We start from the raw sequence: 22,482 nt of genomic DNA on the forward strand, positions 1-22,482 counted from the left end.
TATATATATATATATATTATTAAATTATATATATATACATATATGTATATGTATATATATTAGTGAATGAGAGGATAAACTGGGTTCAAATTCTTCTTGTGATAGTTTCAAATCTGTGTGACTTTCAGCAAGTTGCTTAATCACCCCAGGACCAGTTTCTTCAGATATGACATGGAAGGGATGGATCAGATTGCTTTTCAGACCCCTTCTACCTCTATTTTTATTGTCCTAAAGGGATTCCTTGATTATCCAATGTGCCTTTTTCTTCATCTGTAATAGAGACATAGCAACCAATTGATGTTTTGGAACTTAGCTATCAATTAGCACACCTCTATTAAAATGTGCCTGCTACATGGTAGACATTATAGTAGGTGCTGAGAATTGTTACTGTTCAATTGTTTCAGTCATGTCCAATGCTTCATGACCCCATTGGAATTTTCCTGGTAGAAATACTGGAGGTGTTTTCTATTTCCTTCCCCAGCCTATTTACTGATGAGGAAACTGAGGTATAGAGGATTAAATGACTTGCCGAGGGTCACACAAATAGTAACTATCTGAGGCTAGATTTGAATTCAGGTTTTTCTATCTCTAGGCTGGGCACTTTATTAATGAGTAGAGCCACCTAGCTTCCCAGGTGCTATGAATGCAAAAATTAAAAGGAAACCCTCTGTGCCATCAAAAATACAAAGGAGAAGATTGGTCAATAATTGATATATTTTTCTTGAGTTGCTGGCTCAATTGGTCAGAAGATAAGCTAGTCAGGTAGCATGAGTTAGGGTGAACAATGGACAGTCTACATGTTCTGATAGGACCAACACAAGGTCAGAATTTTTCAGTTTCCCAGAAGCTTGGCTTATATCCTTTGGAGAACTTCTGGTTGTATATGGAAAAGAGTTGCATTGGTTGAGAAGGCATAGATAGATTGTGACTTGTAATGCTGGAGGGTACCCATATTGATGATGAAACTAGCCCAAGTTTAGAGGTATCTTCGTGGTTGTTGGTATCCAGTTGTGTCCAACCCTTCAGGAATCCATTTCGGGTTTTATTGGCAAAGATATTGGAGTGGTTTGCCATTTTCCTCTCCAGCTCATTTTCAGATGAGGAAACTGAGGCAGAGAGAGTTAAGTAGCTTTCCTAGAATCACACCGCTGATAAGTGTTTGACACAGATTCAAACTCAGGAAGATGAAGCCTGGCACTCTAGCCACTACACCATCAAGCTGCCCTTCGAAGTGTTTAGGTTAGTAAAAATATAAATAATCCTTCTTGAATGGTTCCCACCTTTGGGTTGGTGGAGTCACTCTTCTCCAAATACTACTTTTAGCTCTCTAAGGACATGACTTTCCCTTATTCAAAACCTCTACTCCACCTCTCACTCAGAACTAAATCATAGCCAGAACAATGTAGAGAATAAACTAGCCTAAAGCTTCTACTTTATACCAAGTCTCTTTACCTAATATCATTGTTTTAATTCATTTGTGCACAAGGGAAAATCATAAAGTTTTAGATCACATGTATTGCTACTGCTATTGGAGAAGCTGTTAAATTAAAATACTAAGAAAAATACTAAAAGGTCCTTAGTTGTTAAAGTAACATCTTGATGTTAATAAATATAATTTTCTTGAAAAGAGAGTAGTTCCTTTAACAACTTAGGGTTTCAAACCATAGGGTTTTTTTTTCAAATCAAAAAACAAGCCTATTAGTTGATTGAAAGGTAGATGGCCATAAGTGGTAGTAGAAAATAAAAACTAAATGTCTTTACTTACCTGATAAAACCTCATTTCTGATCTTTTTATGAATATGGAGTTATTCTAATCACACAATGTAATACAATACTTACATCTAGGAATCCATATCTAAGCAAAATAACAAAGCAGGAAATGAAGAGAAAAGTAGCACTAAAGAAATTTCAGGAGCTTAAATAATAGCAAGCATTCTCTCAAGCTTTGACTATATTTGTATGGACAAGAAAATTAGAATAATATTTTTAGCTCTGAGTAATGACAAGGATTTTTGTTTAGTTTCCATTTAAGCTTTGATGGTCTATTTACCAAAAAATAAAATAGTTTAAAGAAATCAAAACTTTTTAGTCTGGAAAACTGGTCTTGGATAATGTGGAAAAACAGACATACCCAAACCATGACTCCCCCATGGTTCTCTGGGAGATTAAACTACAAACTGCCTTTGGTTTGGATGCTGAATTTTGGCTGGAATTTCCCTTGACTCCAACCATTTTTATCAAATGGTCTTCAAGATTTCTATTATTTATCACAGTATACATTTATTCTCTATTAGTACAAAAGTTAGTATTTTCTAACTTAATTCATATGTTTGCATGGTGCTTTATTTTGTTTTCCATTTTAGCTATGTCAGACCTTGTCAGTTTTGTGAGGCTTAGATTCTAAACAGAATCTCCATATACCAGATGGCAACTGGTTAGCCTGCTTTTTTATATGTTAAGTATGTGGTGTGCTTTGTTATCTCCCCATTACTGGAAACTCCCAATATTTGCAATGGAAAGAGTGTATTCTATAGAGCTACTCCTGACTATAACCTCCTAGAAGATTAGAACTATGTTTATTATTTCACTAGAATAGAGACATCACTGCTACTAGCCATACAATCTTAGACAGCATTTCATCTTGGGGCATCAGTTTCTTCATCTTGAACTAAGTGATTCCTAAATTCCTTTCTAAATCTAAAATCATATGATCCCACTTTTTATAGTGTCTGGCCATGGTCTTGTACAATGTCAATATTTCAAAAGTCTTTGATTTCATTTTAATTGTTTGTATATATTTTAAATATATTTTTTAACATCACCAACACTTATTCTCCTTAGAAAACAGTCTCACAGTTCATTATTAGGTTCATTTGAAATCCTCTCTATTGTGGTAGAATCTTCCAAATTTCATAGTCTGCTATAACAGTCACCAAGCATCTCTTCCATAATAAGTTTGCAGAAGAAAACTTTAGGACAAGATTTATGTACTTCATGTACTTTTAAGAGCTGAATGTTTGGTTGATTGGTTGGTTGGAGGATCAGTATGTAATGCCATGGTGGTGAACCTATGGCACACATGCCACAGAAGACATGCAGAGCCCTCTCTGTGGCCACGTGTGCTATCTCCTGTCATAGTTCATTACTAGAAAAGCAGAGGAACTCCACTCAGCTGCTCCATTCCACTTTTCCACTGCGCCTGAGAACATTTTTTCACTTTACCCACCACTCTGCCCAGCAGCCCATTGTGAGTGCTTTCTCTCTCCACTGTCTGGGGTAAGGTGGCTTGGGTGGGGGGATGGCACTCAGCCTCTAAGGGGGTAGGGCATGGCACACATTCTCTAAAAGGTTCACCATCACTGCTTTAGTGCATCTAACTGTGACTGATCAGACTAATATGAGCTCAGAAGGCTCTACCACAGGTTGAGCACAAATAACCTTTAGGAACATTTGGGATAGAGATGTTTCTAAGTTTGTGCATATTCTATTTCTTTTGAACTGCTATAATTCCGCATTGTTCATAGACCACAGCACCTTATTTGACACAAGCACTCAGTGCACTTTATGCAATAGAACCTGAATCCTTGGCAGTTCAGCTCAAGAAAGGACCTTAGTATCTGGTACCTTATCTGTGAGGTGCTCTTCTGGATCTTCCCAAGACAATTTCAGTGAACTTCCCTCAATATGGAAGAAATCACTATTCAGTTTGTTCTAATGTAAACAGAGTTGTTCTTTGTTTCCATTTATAGACTTTCAAAAACTTTAGTGATGTTTCCCCAGAGGAACATGTAAAAGAATCTATCCTTCACAGTTTTTAAAAATAGTGTAAATTTTTATTTATGTTCTTTCTTTAAGAAGGGGAAGAAACCAAAAAACAAATGACATGATGGGAAAAAATTACTTTATTTGTAGCAAGAAGCCTTTATTAGAATCCTGGTTCTTCTACATATTACCTGTCTCATCTTGGGCAACTTTCTTACTTTCTTTAAATCTCATTTTCCTCTTAAGTAAACAATACTAGACAATAGGATCATTCCTGCCAATCCTTTAATCTCTTGAGATGATTATTTTTTCTTCAAATTTTTCTGTTTTTCTACAATTTTGTGATTGGGTCCAACCATATTCCCATGATTAGACCATTCAGGAAAAGATCCCTTTTCATGCTAGTTCCAGCACATCCAGTGAGTACTGGACTCTGATTTTATTTTCTATGCAAATTTTTTTTGTTGTTCAATTTTTTTCGGACATGTATAACTCTTTGTGACCCAATTTGGCAAAGAGACTGGAATGCTTTGCCATTTATTTCTCCAGCTTATTTTACAAATGAGGAAACTGAGGTCAGCAGGGTTAAATGACTTACCCAGTGTTACATAGCTAGTAAGTGTATGAGCCTAAATCTAAACTCAGGAGGAGGAATCTTTCCCACTTGAGACTCTATCAACTATGTCACTTAGGTGCCTAGAAATATTTTTCTATGCAAATTATTAACCAATAATTCCTGATCATTCTATGCCCTGAAAGACATACTTTTATTTTAATTCCTCTTATAACGTATAGATTCTATAATTCTAGATCTTTGATACATTCTGTATTTTGTATGTAATAAATAGCTATCTTATCTGCTCTCAGTATTTTGTTTATGACTGTCTAGACTCTTGAGGATAAAAAAAAAGATCATGCTAAGAACACTTAAAGAAAAAAATAGTTCCGGTATTTCTGTACATAATATTAGTAACAAAGCATTCAATAGAGAGAAAGTGTCCTAGTAAAGTTGTCACTGAAATAAGTGTTAGACTGATGACCTGAATAAAGTATCACTAACACAGTGACTAATAATAGAATATTGAGAGAGATTTTTTTCACACCATGGAGTGTGAAAAAATAATACATTCCATTTATAAGGAGAAAATATCAGCTGGAGACTCAGCATTTTTTAAAAAAATCATAAAATTCCATTCATTCCCAAATTCCACATTCAATTAAAATGTTGGAAAGAGATCCTGACCAAGGGTCACAGAGTGTGCTCTTTGCACACATAGACAATAAACGTTCTTGTTTGGACCCAAATATAATCACACATTAAGTAGTAGAGAATAGAAGATAAGGTTTGTGAAGGGAAAAAATACAATAATGGATGTGAGGTAAATGAATCCAAACCTGAAAATGAAGGGATTGAATCACTGACACAACCATTGCTTAATGAATATCTTGTCTAAATAGAAGCTAATGGGGTCAGCTAGAACTACCTAATGCATGTCAACAAAGAAATTTCACAAGTTTCTCAGAAGAGTGCTTTGTAGGGATTTGGTATGGGCGAGTAGAAATGGCATTGATTCTCACGTCAGAATACATATGTTTATACACCACCTCTGATCCTTATGTGTGTCCAAGGGCAAATCACTCGCTTCCTTTGGCCTCAGTTTCTTCATGTATAAAATGAGGGATTTGAATCAGATGTCCTCCAAAATCAAAGGATTAACAATTCTTAAATTACTATATAAATATAAGAAAGTAGGAAAGGAAGAGATTTTTTTTTGGTACCAACTTTAGTTACTTGGAATAGTGAATTGCCTGTATTATGGAACAGAATCCACAAATCAAGCAAACCAAGGTCACTCATTTAGAGAAAATAGTTTTTCATGACTTCTCTGTGTTTCTTAGGTCCTCTAGTTCCTGTCTTTGTCCCTTGAACATCAACTATTCCTGGAATGCCCTCCCTCCTTACTTCCACCTCATAGCATCCCTTTCTTTAATGTATACTCAGATAACATGTTTCCTGGTATCCCCAAATTGTCGGTGCTCTTCCTTCCCAAAGTGCGTAGTATTTAGCAATTCTAACTACATACCTACATGCTTGGACATAAATATATGCATGCACATATTTATGAGACTATATATCTTGCATGTATTTTTATATGTATCTGAATCCCCATTAGAATAGAAGCTTCTTGAGGGATTGTTTCATTCCTTATATTTGTACCCCCATTGCCTGGAATGTTGTAAGTCCTTAATAAAATACTGATTGACTGATTGATTGAAATGTTAAAGGCAAATTCCTAAGCCAAGCCAATGAAGAGAAATTTTGTCAGAAAATACAAAAAAAAAAAAAAACCTCACTTCTAAACTCTATTTAAGCTAGAAACGGACCACAACACATCCCCAGACTTGGCATTCTCCTACTATAAGGGTTCATAAATTTTTTTTAAAATCATGGACCCCTTTGCCATTCTGGGGAAGCCCATGGACTCCTTCATGGATAATGTTTTTAACTTCTTAAATAAAATACATCAAATTACAAGGGGAAATTATATTGAAATATAGTTATTAGTATATACTTTTTTAATATACTCAGAGAACCCAAGTAAAGAACTCCTTTCCTAGAATGAACTTAGAAAGTCTGGGTCCATTCATACTACAAAGAAAATAATAGGATACTTTTTTCACTCTGGAGCTAGAATAATTTAATTAGTTACACTCTCTAGTTCATGACTTGGAGGCAAACTGTATTATCTCTCTCTAAGCCTCCCTGTCCTAGGCTAGAGTAACATTGATACTCTTTTGCCTAACTCCAAAGTCCTGACTTTTTCATAAGAAGAGATTTTGGTGTCCCCTGTTCCTTGCCTGGGAAACATTTTAGAAGACAAATATAAAGTAAAAGGAAAAAAATGAGATCAAGAAATATTTTCTCAAAAGTAATGTGATACACTCAAAGGGCCATAAAACTATGCCTATTTTTGGAACCAGTAATACCATTACTAGATTTGTATCCCAAAGAGATCCAAGATAAGGGTAAGGGACATGCCTGTACCAAAATATTTTTAGCAGCTTTTTGTATCGACAAAGAATTAAAACCTGAGGGATTGTCTATCATTTGGGGAAAAGATGAACAAGTTGTAGTATGTGTTGTAATGGCATATGATTGCACCATAAGAAATGAGAAACACAACGAGTTCAGAAAAATCTGGAAAGATTTCTATAAAGTGATGCAAAATGAAGTGAGCAGAACCAGGTGAACAATGTGTACAGTAACAGAAATATTATGCAGTTATTAATTGTGAAGGACTAAACCATTATCAGCAAAACAAATTCCCAAGATATCCACAAGGGACTATGATGAAAAATGCTATTCAGAGCCAAAGAAGGAACTGTCGATTGCAGATCAAAGCAAGCAATCTTCCACTTTATTTTCTTCCAAGTTTTTTATTATACGTGTGAAATGTGTCCTCTATCATGAAACGAGCTACATGTATCGCATTAAAATACTAGTATAATTTATTCAGACTATTTATCACCTTGGGAATTAGGCCTGGGGGATGTTGGGACAGAAGGAAGGGAGGGAGAAAATTGGAATCCTAAAATGACAGAAAAAAATTGTGAAAAATTGTTTCTCTGTGTAACTGAAAAATATTTTTTTTAAAAAAGGAATATTTTAGTGGTATAGTTTAATTTTTTTAAAAGAGGCAGTATAGTATAATGCAAAAACTGGGTTTGAATCAGTCTCTAATGCTTACTAGCTGAGTGACCCTGGCTTTTTAATCTCTCTGGGCTTCAGTTTCTTCATCTGTGCAATGGATCACAGTAACCATCACAGAATATTATTGTGAGATTAATTGAGAGAATGTGCATAAAGTTCTTTGCAAATCTCAAAGTTCATTTTAAATGGTACCTGTGACTAAAGACTCTTTGCAGATTGTATATGGATCATTTTTTGAATGATTTATAATTAAATTGTATTTTAAACTTAGATACAATATTAAGGGAACGGGTTGTGGAACTTCAACTTTAAGGAGTCACTAAAGGAACAAAATTAGTTAGAACACTGCTCAACCAAGTTCTTAACTATAGTTAAGTTTCTATAATAAGCTAAACCTTAGATCTGAAAATTGTTGTCATTGTTTGGCCATTGCAGACATATCAGACTCTTTATGATCCCATTTGGGGTTTTCATGGCAAAAATCGGGATAGTTTGCCATTTCCTTCTCCAGCTCATTTTATAGATGAGGAAACTAAGGCAAACAGGATTAAGTGACTTTCCCAGGGTCACACAGAGAGTAAGAGTCTGAGGCCAAATTTGGACTCAGGAAGAATCATCTTCAGGCTCAGCACTCTATCCACCATGCTGCCCCAGAATCAGAAAGAATTGCACTCAAAATTCTGGGCAAGCCATTTAACCACTGTCTACCTCAGTTTCTTCAGCTATAAAATAGGGATAATAACACCGACCTGTCAGGGTTATTGTCAGGATAAAATGAAATATTTATAAAGTGCTTAGCATGTGGTAGATGCTTAATAAATTCTTGTCCCCTCCCTTTCCTCTTCACCCCCTTCAAGGAGTCCTCCATCATGGATCAGACCAATGTATCTACTTCACAACATCCTGCCAGAATCTATCATCCCAGTCCTAACAGGTAGCCTAAAAAGTTGGAGTTATGTCTGATTCAGGGTGCAGAACCTCAATAGAAATTTTACAACACTACGACCCCTAGTGAATGCCCCCTCCTAGAACCGATTCCCTTTACAACATTCTTTTTGGCGATCAGAGGACTGGCAGAAGGAAGAAAATGGCAGCTAGGAAAAGGACTAAAATGGATTTCAGTGCTGGGTTTTCTGTAATCCTGCAAGTTTAGAGTTTTACATATTGGTTATCTCATCGTGGGATTGGCCTGTAATCATTATCTCTGCTTATACCACACCTTTTATCTTAGGAACATAATGCATTTTACACGTACTGACTCATGATTCTCTCAAAGGTCTAGTGTTCACAAAATACACTTTAGCATTGGCACCAAGCTAGGGAAAAAGTGATGTAAGGATTCTTTCGTGTATCTCATTTCATTTCCATCCTCTGTGTCCTAGCAATGAAAACATATTTTTGCTCATCCCCGTGATTCTTACTCCATTGTCCCACGTTTAAAATGAAGGGTTTCAATTAGAGTCTAAGACTCCAGAGAGAAAAAAAATGGTGTCTTATCAAAATTTTATCTCCCCTTGTGCTTAACACAAGCTAAGTAAGTGCATAGTAGGCATTTAAGACATCTTAATTGAATGTGGAATTCACAGAATCCCTTCCAGCTTTACTATTGTACGGATCTGTTGGTTTTTTTTTCATTCATGCTATTTAAGCAATGGGGGCTTTATATATTCAGTAGCAGATGACTCATGAAAGCTCCAATGAGTTGTTCTGTAGAAACTTGAGCAGGCTGAAAATAGGAACAATCCTGGCAGAATCCTTTCCAGTAAGCACTACTCTTACCCTACCGAATGCCACCTCCAAGTACCCATTTCCTTCCTAAATTTTTTTTTTCTAATTTGAGGATTGACAGAATGAAGAAAAGGTACAGATGGTGGAGTGGATAATCTTCTGGGCCTGAGATCAGAAAGATTAATCTTCCTGAGTTCAAGTCTGGCGTCAGACACTTACTAGGTGTGTGATTTTGAGCAAATCACTTAACTCTGTTTGCCTCAGTTCTTCATCTGTAAAAATGACCTGGAGAGGTAAAAGAGCAAACTACTCCCATGTTTTTGCCAAGAAAACCCCAAAAAGGATCCAAAAAAGTTGGACACAAATGAACAACAACAATTTTCGTTGGTATTCTTTTCTTTTCTTTCCTTTTCTTTTTTCTTTCCTTTCCTTTCCTTTTTATTTATTTATTCATTGATTAATTTAGAATATTTTTCCATGGTTACATGATTCATGTTCTTTCCCTCCCCTGTTTCCTCCCTCCTCCCATAGCCTCATTGGTATTCTTTTAGAGGAATGCCCCTACATTATACCCAACATCTCACAACCAACAGAAAACTAAATGATGTTAGAATAATATGATATAAAGATGGTTACACTCCTCCACTTCACTGCTCTGTAGCAGTTTGAATTAAATATTTCATTTTATATATTCAGTTAGTATCCCTTAAACACATAAAAGCAGGATAGTGGAGGGGACGATGATAAGACAGTAGTTTATGTGCAAGCAATATGGAGATTTTTGTCTCCTGAAAACTTGTGAATCAAGAATGTGACATCATAGTGAGAAATATGGTCGCCCATGATCTTAGACCTAACTGAGAGGCATAGTGTTCAAAATAAAGAAAGTAGCAGTCCTCCTGTAGTCTGCTCTTTGCCAAACCATTTAGCAAACTTGAACAGTCTTCTTATACCTTATTCTCTACTACGTACTATCTTCTGCTATCCCATGACGTGGACCTCCATGCTATTCCTCAAGCAAGGCACTCCATCTTTAGTCTCCAGACATTTTAATTAGCTCTCCTTTGTGCCTAGAAATCTCCCTCTCCCCATCTTTGTCTTCTTACTTACTCAGCTTGCTTTAAGTCCCAGCTAACATCCCTCTTATACTAGAAGCCTTTCTTGATTCCCCTTAATTCTAGTGGCTTCCTTTTGGTTTTTCTCCATTTATCCTGCACATATTTTGTTTGAGTATTGTTTCTCCTATTAGCTCTTTGAGAACAAGGAACCATCTTTTGCCTTTTCTTTGTATCTCCAGTGCCTTGCACATAATAAATTGGTGCATAATGAATGTCTTTTTTTACTGAGTGATTAAAGAGCCCCTATAGGAGAGATGTTATACTCTCAATTCCTGGCCCCAACTTAGCAGATTAAAATATATTTTGGAAATATTTAACAAAAAAAATAAAAATGTAATACAATACAATATTAACTTGTTTTCTTAATCAATATGTGGTCTATAAGGATCATGTCTATTTGAGTTTGATATCATTATCTTAAAGCATTCTATATTGATCAATGTTGAAGAACTTAAGGATATTTAGTTGGGCAAAAAGGATATTTGAGGAGTGTAAGGTAGCTATCTTTGACTATCTAAAGGATTATCTTGTGGAAGAGAAATAAGACTTGTTTCGGTTGGTCCCTCAGGATAGAACTATGAGTCTGGCGCATAGTAGGCCCTTAATAAATGCTTATTGATTGTGTGATTGATTGAATTTTAGAAAGATTGATTTTGGACCAAATTCCTAATAACTGGTTGTATAGTAGGGAAAGGTAGTAAGTGTATACTCTATACCAGGCACTTTAAAATATTATCTCATTTTGTCCTTCCACCATCTTGGGAGATAGGTCATATTATTATCTACATTTTACAATTGGGGAAATGGAGAGAAATGCAGGTTTATTTGCCCAGAGTCATACAACTAGTAAATATTTGTATTCAGAATTGAACTCAAGTCTTCCACTGAACCACCTGCTACCTCTGATATACTCCATACTGTTGAATTTTCTTTTATTGGAGGTCTCTAAGCAGAGTCTAACTAACCACTTCTCAGGGTTGATCTAGAAGAAATTAGAGTTCAATAAGGATTGGTCTAGGGAATCTGAAGTCTCTTCTAACACTAAAATGTGGTGAAGCCAGTACACATGTCTGTAAATGATGTACGATTGTGTTAAACGATTAATTAACTGGGTAAGAAAAAAATTCTGGCCCTCTGGTGTATAGAACATACACTTTCATTAGTTTCTTTTCTCTCTTTCTTTTCTTTTTTATCTATTAAGTTTTTTAGTTTAGTGCCACAAGATGCTTATTTTTAAAATTGGATATATTCAGAATTTTTGGAATTATTTATCCTACCCTCCATAACTTGAACCCATGGAGTAAATATGACCCCAAGCAGCTGCTTGAAATAAAAGGAGAGCAACAGAAAGGAATGGAATTTTATTTTGCAACTTCACAAAAGGCTAAGAAATCCCATTCTGAAATTTTTGATCAGAAGCCCAGAGTCTACACTTCTACCACCCTGGCCATTTGTTTAACACTCAGTGGGCACCATAGTGTATTTATAGTAGACTGTTGTGCCTAAAGCTCTATGTTTTTCATCTCTGATGTCTTGCTTTCTTTCCAGTGGATTACTCTTAATTTGGTCTGGTCTTCTATTTTGCTTTTAAGAAAGGCAAACAAGGAATAGTTTCTGAGTTTCAGGTCACTCTTAGAGAACAGAAATAAAGTATGAGCTGAACTATGGTTTTACTTTTCCCAGATACAAATTTTGAGTTTGCTGAAAGTCTATCATTAGGTCAACAGATGAACAATTTCATTTTAGTCTATGTCCTTCTTTCTGGATTAGGTAGCTTTTAAAAATTTATTTTCACTTTTGGGCAATATAGTTTGCAACTTTGGTCGAACTTCTGTGATGAGCACATGGAAGTCAGGGAAGAAAGGTGCATAAGGTGGGCAGAAATGGATGCTTGCAATTTCTACATTTCAAGATAGTATTGAAATTGATGAGTTCACTGAGCCATTAGAGTATTGGTAATACCTGGTGGTTAACACTACTGGTTTGTAACCAATAACCATGAGATACCATATAGTAAAACCAATAAGAAAAACAAAAATGTATCACACTATTATTTATTGATGTTAGAATTAGTCAAGAAGTAATTTTGCATTGTACACAGTAACAGCAATATTGTGGACTTTGCTACTAACAACAATATACTGATCCAGAACAATTCTGAGGAACTAAAGAAAAAGAATGCTATCCACCTCCAGAGAAAAAACTGTTGGAGTAGGAATGAAGATGAAAGCATTAGATTTATAACTTGTTTATTTGGATTTTTGTTTTGGGGTTTTGGTTTTATAAGATTACACACTTACAAAAAGGAAAAATATGGAAACATATTTCCGTGATAATACATGTATAACCCAGACTAAATTGCTTGCCAGCTCTGGGTGGGAAAGGGAAGAAGAGAGGGAGACAATTTGGATTGTATAACTTTGGAAAACTCATGTGGAAATTTGTTAAAATTTTAAAAAAAATTTAAAGAACTGTGATTTTGTTTGTATAAGAAATTCCTTGTGAAGAAACTGTCCTCCAATGCGTATTAGTACCATCTCTGTCATTTAAATTTTTAGAGAGTTGCCTGGGACTTTGGTAGGTGAAACAACTCTGCCAGGTTCAGTGGGTGATAGTAAATGTTTAAAAACAAGATTTCTCCCGCCTCCCAGAAAAACGATACATGAGGCATTTTAAAATTTCATTTACATCATTAACATTTTCTACATCACTTTCTAAAGTCTAGATTATCAATGAAACAAAAAAGTTAAGTCCTGATTTATAGTGTTGGACTATTTTTTTTAACCCTTACTTTCTGACCAGGGTCACACAGCTAGGAAGTATCTGAGGCCAAATTTGAAAACAGGAATTGTTGTTGAGTTGAGTCTTCTTAACTCCGGACCCAGTTTTCTATCTATTGTACCACATGGCTATTGCTTAAATGCAATATTTATATTTAAATGATATACTAATCTATGAACCTGACCAACTTTGCAGAAGTTGCACAGGATTGTCAATTTAAAGCTGGAAGGGTCCACAGAGGCATAGTTTAGATCCTTTAAAATTGGGGAAACTGAGGTCCATGGAAGTTCAGTGATTGAATTTCAGTCAGTGAGTTCTGTACCATGATGCTTTCCAGAGAGGAGCTTTCTCCAAACCATGGAAGTTTTATATACAATCACTGATCTAGTCTCCTGCTAGATTTCTTTATGTTTCCTTCCCATCTACCTAGCCATGTAGTGAACTAACAGCTATATTCCAAGGGGAGAGGAAGAAAGTGAACAACCATGCAACCAAGCTGGCTTGTAGAACTCAAGGGTTAAACTGATTCTATGGGGAACCAGATTCAGATTTGAAGTATTTGTTTTAGGATTAAAACTGGGACAATGGGAAAGGGCAGTTGGAAAGCATTTTCTTTAAGGGGCTTTATAGATTGTTTGCTGATTTAATAGCATTCTTCAGAGCACTAAAGTCTCTGAAGACAGATGTGCTGTGCCTGAGTCTGTTCTTTCAGTATGGCATCTAGAAATCATGTCATTAAAGCAGGCAAGCTATTTTGGGGAAAGTCAAAGATAAATGATGTTTTTCTCATTGATTTTTAATTCAAAACATTTCCCATCTAACTCTTTGGAGAGGGTTCTCCATGGTTAAATGTTTTGGTCTTTGAATGCCTAATTGGAAACCAAGGTTTAGAATTTTAGGGGAGAAGAAAAAGCATGCACTTCTTGCTGGCCTTGGGGATTTGGTGTAAATGGAGGTGAGAGGAACTAGTTATTTAAATTGTTGAAGGAACTTTTAAAGATTTTTCTAGTCTAATGACTAGGAATTGCTCTTGGTTGTGAAAGAAACTTCCATGGAAAAGACAAATTTTGAAGTGTTTTACAGGAAATGTTAAAAAGGAGTCAAGAAAGAAAATGGCATCTAGGAAAAGGGATGTCTTGATATATTTTATGAAGGATAAAGGAATTGCTGATAGTTCCTCATTTTCCTTTTTTACAGGATTCTGTGACCATGAATTTGGATTTTGGTTCTAGCATGTATGTGAATGTGTGTATACAGTGTACATGCATATGTGTGCATGAGCTGAAATGGTCATCAATCCATACCATTTTGGATGAACTCTGTTTTCAAAAAAAGGAAAAAAAATCTATGAAATACTGAAATCACAATCTGCTTAGGTTTCTTTGTTTTTATTCCTCTATCTAGTTTCTATGCAGAGAAACAATATAATAGAGTAGTTGGCAAGCATACCTCAGAGGACATAGGGTCCAAATTCTGCTTTGGATTCATACGAGCTATATGATGCTGGCAAGTTATTTAACCTCTCAGTGATTTAGGAAATTTTGTAAGAATATTAGTTGTAATTTTGTGGTGATAAAGAATTGGAAATTGAAAGACTGCTCTTCTTTTTTATTTTTATTTTTTTATTTAGAATATTTTTTCCATAGTTACGATTCGTGATTTTTTCCACCCCTCTTCCCCCCTCCTCCTGGACCTGACAAGCAATTCCACTGGATTGTACATGTATCATTGTTCAAAACCTATCTTCATGTTATTCATATTTACAGTAGAGTGATCTATTACATCAAAACCCCAATCAAATCCCCATTGAACTATGCGATCGATCATGTTTTTCTTCTGCATGTTCTTTCTCTGGATGTGGATAGTGTTCTTTCTCATAAGTTCCTCTGAATTGTCCTGGGTTATTGCATTGCAACTAGTAGAGAAGTCCAGTACTTTGGATTGTGCCACAATGTTTCGGTTTCTGTGTATAATGTTCTCCTGGTTCTACTCCTTTCGCTCTGCATCAGTTCCTAGAAGTATTTCCAGTTCACATGGAATTCCTCCAGTTCATCATTCCTTTGAGCACAATAGTATTCCATCACCATAAGATAACACAATTTGTTTAGTCATTTCCCAATTGACCGACACCCCCTCATTTTCCAATTTTTTGCCACCACAAAAAACAAAGCTTTAAATATTTTTGTATGTGTCTTTTCCCTTATTATCTCTTTTGGGTACAAACCCAACAGTGGTATGGCTGGGTCAAAAGGTAGACATGAAAGACTGCCCTTCTGAACAAATTGTGGTATATGGTTGTGATGGAATACTACTATGCTAAAAGAAATGATGAGAGGGGTGGTTTCAGGAAAACCTGGGAAAACTTATATGAGCTGATGCGAAGTGAGTTGAGCAAAACTAGGAGAACATTATACACAGGAATGGCAATATTTTAACTATTGTTAAATGTGAAAGACTTAGCTACTCTAATCAATAATATGATCTGCCACAATTTAAAGGACTCATGTTTTTTTTTTTTAAAAGTGCTGTAAACCTTCAGAGAGAGAACTGATAAACTCTGAGTGTCTATTGAACCGTATTTCTTCTCTCTTTATTTTTCTCGATTTTTTTTGCATGACTAATGTTGCAAATGAAGAAATATGTTTTACAAGACTTCATATGTATAATGGTTATCATATTTCTTGCCTTGACAATAGGTCAGGGAGAGGTGGCGGGAAGGCTGGAATTTCAAACTGAAAATTAAAATAAAAAATAAAAAACTGATTCAAAGAATGTTTGTTTATCTTCATTGGCAAAAGGAATTTTTTTTTGGGGGGGGGACTTGAAAATTTTAATTAATTAATTAATTTAGAAGTCATGGTTACATGACTCATGTTCTTTCCCTCCCCTTCTCCCACCACCTCCAATAGCCAATGAGCAATTCCACTGGGTTTTACATGTGTCATTGATCAAGACCTATTTCCATATTATTGATATTTGCACTAGGGTGATTGTTTACAGTCTACATCCCCAATCATATCCCCATCGACCCATGTGATCAAGCGGTTGATTTTCTTCTGTGTTTCTGCTCCCACAGTTCTTTCTCTGGATGTGGATAGCATTCTTTCTCATAAGTCCCTCAGAACTGTCCTGTCATTGCATTGCTACTGGTAGAAAAGTCTACTAAATTTGATTGTGCCATAGTGTATCCATCTCTGTGTACAATGTTCTCCTGGTTATGCTCTTTTCACTCTGCATCAGTTCCTGGAGGTTTTTCCAGTTCACATGGAATTCCTCCAGTTCATCATTCCTTTCAGCACAATAGTATTCCATCACCAACAGATACCACAATTTGTTCAGCCATTCCCCGATTAAAGGGCATATCCTCGTTTTCCAGTTTTTTGCCACTACAAAGAGTGTGACTAAATATTTTTGTACAAGTCTTTTTCCTTATTATCTCTTTGGTGTATAAATTCAGCAGTGGTATGGCTGGATCAAAAGGCAGACAGTCTTTTAAAGCCCAAAAGGAATTTTCTATAGCAATTAAATCAGAGATCTAAAGGAGCAAGAGAGACAGTATGTTGTAGTAGATAGCTGGCTATCTTTGGAGAAGGTTCAAGACCTGTTTCTGACATATCCACATGTGTGACTGAGAGGAAATCCCTAAAATTGTCAGGTCCTAGGTGACTACCTTAAGATCAAAAGTTATGGGCAGTTTCAGATAGGCATGTGGGGAGAGGGTTTTTGATAGAATTTTCACACAGAGAGTTCACCATATTGATAAAATTTTCCCCCTTAAGAAAAAAAAGACACATAGGCAACAAATTTGCTTTTTTTAATCTAGATTAATTCCAATAGAAAACCAATGGCAGCCATAATCATCAGGAAGCATCCCTGTCATCTCTGTGGCTCTTATGAAAGCTTATGGCTTGGCTGTGGAATGGAGTGCTTTTCTGATATGAGTGGTAGAACATGTCATCTTCTGAGGTGATTTATAGGGTGTGTAACTTACAGTCAGGAGGGTTCAAGTTACTGAGAAGTGTGGACTAACTCCATAGTTGCTATGGGCTGCAGTTCTTGCCTTGGAAGCAGCTGGTTTCTCTTAGTCATTTATATATACATATGCCATAGAGCTATGACAATGTGTTTGCACCAATATAATTATGGCTGCATTAGCACTTGTGTTGTAAACCCTATTATTCAAGGGTTTATGAGGAGGCAATAAAAACTTACTTCAGGCTGAAACTTGTCTCGGTACTGAAACTTGGGGTTAGGGGGTTGGGGTGGAGACCCATCCAAATGTGGGATTTGGCCTAGCCCTCTGAAGTATAAATTTGTTAAAAACTCACATTTATGGGTTAAGTACAATCAGAGCCAAGACCCTGGAAGATATGGAATTCAGACTTTTTAATCTTTGAACTGGTCTAGACAAGATGCAGAAGACACAAAGATGTATTCTCCCTTTTCATTGTTATGTCAGGCTATAATCCATATCTATGAGTGGAAAATATGCCTTTAAAAATAAAATATCACTGTAAAAAGACTATCTCAAATTAAATTTATATTTCATTGTTTAGCTTGAATTTTTGTGGCCTCACACAACATAAATTCGCTGTGCCATGGAGGAGATATTTTCAGAACCTTGTATTAAGCCCTGCTTTGACATGATTTTTTTTTCACTTTTTTAAATTGTCATTGCAAAACACAATTCCATACTGGTCATTGTTGTAAGATCAAAGTCATACATAACCAAAACCTCAAAATAAACCATAAATACACTGCTGTGAAAGACGACACTAATAGTTCTTTCTCAGGAGGTGGATTGCATTCTCCATCATGTCTTTCAGGATTGTCTCAGATCATTGCCTTGCTGAGAGTAACCAAGTTTTCACAGATAGTCATAGTCCAATATTGCTGTTACTGTGTACAATGTTCTCCCAGTTCTGCTTATTTCACTCTGCATCAGTTCCCGCAGATCTTGCCAGCTTTTTCTGAACTCATCTTGCTTATATCATTTCATATAGCCCAGTAGTATTCCATGATCTGGACATGATTCTTAAGGAGCAATATTTATTCTAGCCTAATTAATATTGAGATCAAGAGACCTTAATAAACTACTAAGTTTATTACTTAAGCCAGTAAAATGGGTCAAATCTAGGAAGGTGAAATTAAGAAGAGATAAATGTGAAGTCCAGTATTTAGGATTAAAAAATCAATTGAAACAAGCTATGATGGGTAAAACTTAGCTTAGAGTAATTGATGTGGAAAAAAAAGAGTTGAGGGTTTTAGTTCATTTAGTATAGCAATCCATAAGCTTTGATTAAGCATTGTCTTTTGCCTTTCTTTATGTCTCCAGCTTTTATCACAATGCCTGGCACATAGTAGGTATTTAATAAATGTTAATTGAGTGATTGCCTAGATGATAGGTCTGGAGATATATCCAGCTTCAACTTCAATGCATTTAGTATAATATCCACTGATGTTTCTGTTGTCCAGACCTAATATCACTTTAGAGGAACTCCTAGGGTGAAGATTCCTTCTTCCCCTGCAGATCATTAACTTCTCTGAAAGTTATACTGTTGAAGAATTGACTCAGGGATGGGGATCTGAAGGATCAACGGTCTTGTTCATAGTCACTCAACTACTATAGCATTGGGGGACAACTTAAGTGTAGGGCTACCTAACTTGGCAGGTAGCCTTACATTGCTATCTATGTCATTCTCTTAAAAGTAGTTTCTCTAATACTTATTGATATGGATATAGATTGTATATCTACATTTAAAATAGGTAGCACAGTAGATAGAGTGCTGGGTCTGGAGTCAGAAAGACCAATCATCCTAAGTTCGAATCTGATCTCAGACACTTACTCACTGTGTGACTCTGGGCAAGTCACTTAACCCTGGTAGCCTCAATTTTCTCATCTGTAAAATGACCTAGAGAAGAAAATGTCAAACCACTCTAGAATCTTTGCCAAAACCCCAAATGGGATCAAAGAGTCAGACACATGAGAAAGGACTGAACAACAACAAACAGATTATACTAAAAAATGGAACTCCTTGATAGAACAAAGGTAGCAGCCTCATGAACATAAGCTTTTAGAAGATAAGATCTTGGATGAGAGTTGAACGATTATCTAGTCTAAGGAAAATGCATCTTAAACACACACTCTTTTGGCCAATATCATAAAAACTATTTGGTAATAAAAATGACTAGATTAAAATAAAGGTCTTCTGAATTGCTACAATCAAAATGGCCCTATACTTAGAATAAGGAGCTCTTGGTTAAAATACTGTATCCCTTCATGACTGGGGATTGTGGATATGCCATTTCTTTTTCTGAGCCTTAGTTTCCTTATCTGTAAAAAAAATAGGATGGAGTAAGAGTTGGACACTAGATGATTTCCTTCATTGCTTCCAGCACTATTTTAAAAAATCTCCAAAGACCCAGTCCTAAAAATCCAAGTTGCATGCTCTATGGCATATGTTCTAAATATAGAAGTTTGGCATATTTTCATTGGCATGTCAGACAGTTGTCCCTACCACACAGCTCTTCCAGCTGCTTTAGAGAGCCAGCTGCCATAAAAGCCTGTAGTTGGCATCTTTCCCTCTAGAAAGTCAAGAGTAGCACATAGTCATGTAGTATATACAAGTTGGGTGTAAGAAAAGTTCCAGTTGCCAAGACGATTAAAAAAAATAATGTTCTTCCGTTTACACATTTTCTTTAGCTTTTCTATCAGAGTTTGATTGCTTATAATCAAGAAATTTGGATCTTAAGAGGCCCCTTAGCCCAACTCCCTCCAAGTATAAAAATCCCTTCTACTACACTCTTTTTTTCCCCCAACCCTTACCTTCCATCTTAGCATCAGTACTGTGCATTGGTTCCAAGACAGAACAGTGGTTAGAGCTAGGAAATGGAGATTAAGTAACTTGCCAAGGATTTCACAGTAGGAAGTATCTGAGGTCATATTTGAATCCAAGGCCTCCCAACTCTAGACCTCTCAATCTCCTAAATCATAAGCTGCCCCCTTTCTACTATATCCCTTTTTTTTAAGCCCTTAACTTCTGTGTATTGGCTCCTAGGTGGAAGAGTGGTAAGGGTGGGCAAGTGACTTGCCCAGGGTCACACAGCTGGGAAGTGTCTGAGGCCGGAATTGAACCTAGGACCTCCTGTCTCTAGGCCTGACTCTCAATCCACTGAGCTACCCAGCTGCCCCCTCTACTACATTCTTGACAAATGGTCTCCTATACTATGCTTAAACAATTCTGTGAACTGAAAATTCTTAGAAAGTTGACCTGGATACTGAGAAGTTAATTGATTTGCCCAATTTAGGCAGCTGTTATTGTTAGTTGCTTAGTTGATTAGTCATGTCCAACTCTTAATAACCACATTTGGGGTTTTCTTGACAAAAACCAAGAGTTTTTGCAGTGGTTTGCCATTTCCTTTTCCTGCTTTTTCTGTTGTTTTAAACAGATGAGGAAACTGGAACAAATAGGGTTAAATGGCTTGCCCAGGGTTACACATTTAATAAGGGTCTGAATGCAGATTTGAACTCAGATCCTTCTGACTCCAGTCCTGGAGCTCTACTAATTCACCTAGCTGCCCCATGGTCAGAAAGATCTGTGTCAGAGACAGGGCTTGAACTCAAGGCTTTTTGATTGTCCTACTAGCTGCGACATTTTGCTATCTCTTCTGTCTATAAAATAGATGGAGGGAATTTTAAAAAGATTGAAAAAGAAAATTGTTATTTCAGCACTTCATAGTACATTGAAAGCACTATCTCCCTTCTTAAGAAGTTACTTTCTACCTCTACTAAGTCAGCCAGAGATCACATTAGATTTGTTGGCATCCACATCACACTGCTGCTACATGCTGAACTTTTAATACTCCCAAGGGATTTGTGATCTCATCTACATGGTTCTTGCCTCCAATATAGATCTTAGGAACTCATGATGAACTAAACCCCTTAAATACTTTTCTCATAAATTATTGTTAAACTATGTCTCCTCTATCATGTATGTTGTACCTAATTTCTTAAACCTAAAGGTGAGACTTTACATTTATCTCTACTATATTTCATCTTATTACATTTCTTTTTTTTCTAGCCTTTTCATATCTTTCTGCATCCTGATTCTGCCATCCAAAACATAGTTATTTCACAAAATTTTGATTAACCTTACTGTTTATTTCTTTATCCATTTCATTGATCAAATCATTGAACAGGAGAAGGCTAAGAACAGAACTCCTCAACCCTTCTCCTCCCCCAACCAGGTTAATATCAATCTAGTAATACAGCTTTGGAAGTATATGGTCTTTCTGGATATAATCACTCTGCTAACAATGACTCTCCCTAATGATAACATCATATGGTCTAAATCTGTTCCATGAGATTCGGAAAGAAATTATGAGAAGCTTTTGTTATCTATCTTAGTTTCTTCTTTCTAGAAGGTTTTAAGGACAAGCAGAATATACCAGAAAATTTATTATATAAAGTCCTAAGATTAAGAAGAAAAGAATCTTAAGGACATTGAGTTCAACTTCCCACATTTTATATAGCAGAAAACAGGCTCACAGATTCTGAGAAGTTTAAAGTGACATCTTTGGGAATTAAATAATTAGTGTCAAAGATGAAATTTAAAGCTATGTTTTCTTAATTCCACATGCAACACTATATCCACAATGTAGGAAGGATTTATTAAGTACCTCCAATGTGCCAGGTATTGTTTAAGGCCTTTAAAAATATAATCTCACATTGTTAAATTGTTTTTCAGTCATGTCTAACTTTTTGTGACCTCATATCTGGTTTTCTTGGCAAAGGTGCTTGTGTGATTTGCTCTTTCTTTCTCCAACTCATTTAACAGATGAGGAAATGGAGGCAAATTGGGTTGTGACTTGCCCAGGATCACACAGATACTAAGAGTTTGAGTTCACATTTGAACATGGTCCATCTCCTGACACACTGGGTCCTCCCAGAAGCTGGTACTGGCTTTGCCAGAAATCTTTTATCTAATTGTCCTTGGGCTTCAGGTTGACCTATTGTGTAATTTTGGGATGGAGAAAGTCACTGACTTTATATTCTCATTGGATTTCTTGATCATTACTGGGTTTGCTGTGAATTTCTGGGTTAAGTGAGAGCTGGACATTCTACCTTCCATTTAGATAGCCATCTTGTCAAGAAGTTTGGTTCTCTTTCCAATATGCCAATGTATATCTTTTTGATGTATATTAACATTACTTTGGCCATTATCTGAAATGTATAATACATGGCTGGAACTTTCAATGATGGGCTAGAATCAATTCAAACCAGTTCTTGAGCCACTGTTAATTTTTTTTTTTTTAACCTTCACCTTCCATCTCAGAATCATTACTGTGTACTGGTTCCAAGGATAATGGTGAGAGCTAGGC

The sequence above is a fragment of the Gracilinanus agilis genome, chromosome 3, assembly GCF_016433145.1.
Source record: "Gracilinanus agilis isolate LMUSP501 chromosome 3, AgileGrace, whole genome shotgun sequence".
NCBI classification, from domain to species: domain Eukaryota; kingdom Metazoa; phylum Chordata; class Mammalia; order Didelphimorphia; family Didelphidae; genus Gracilinanus; species Gracilinanus agilis.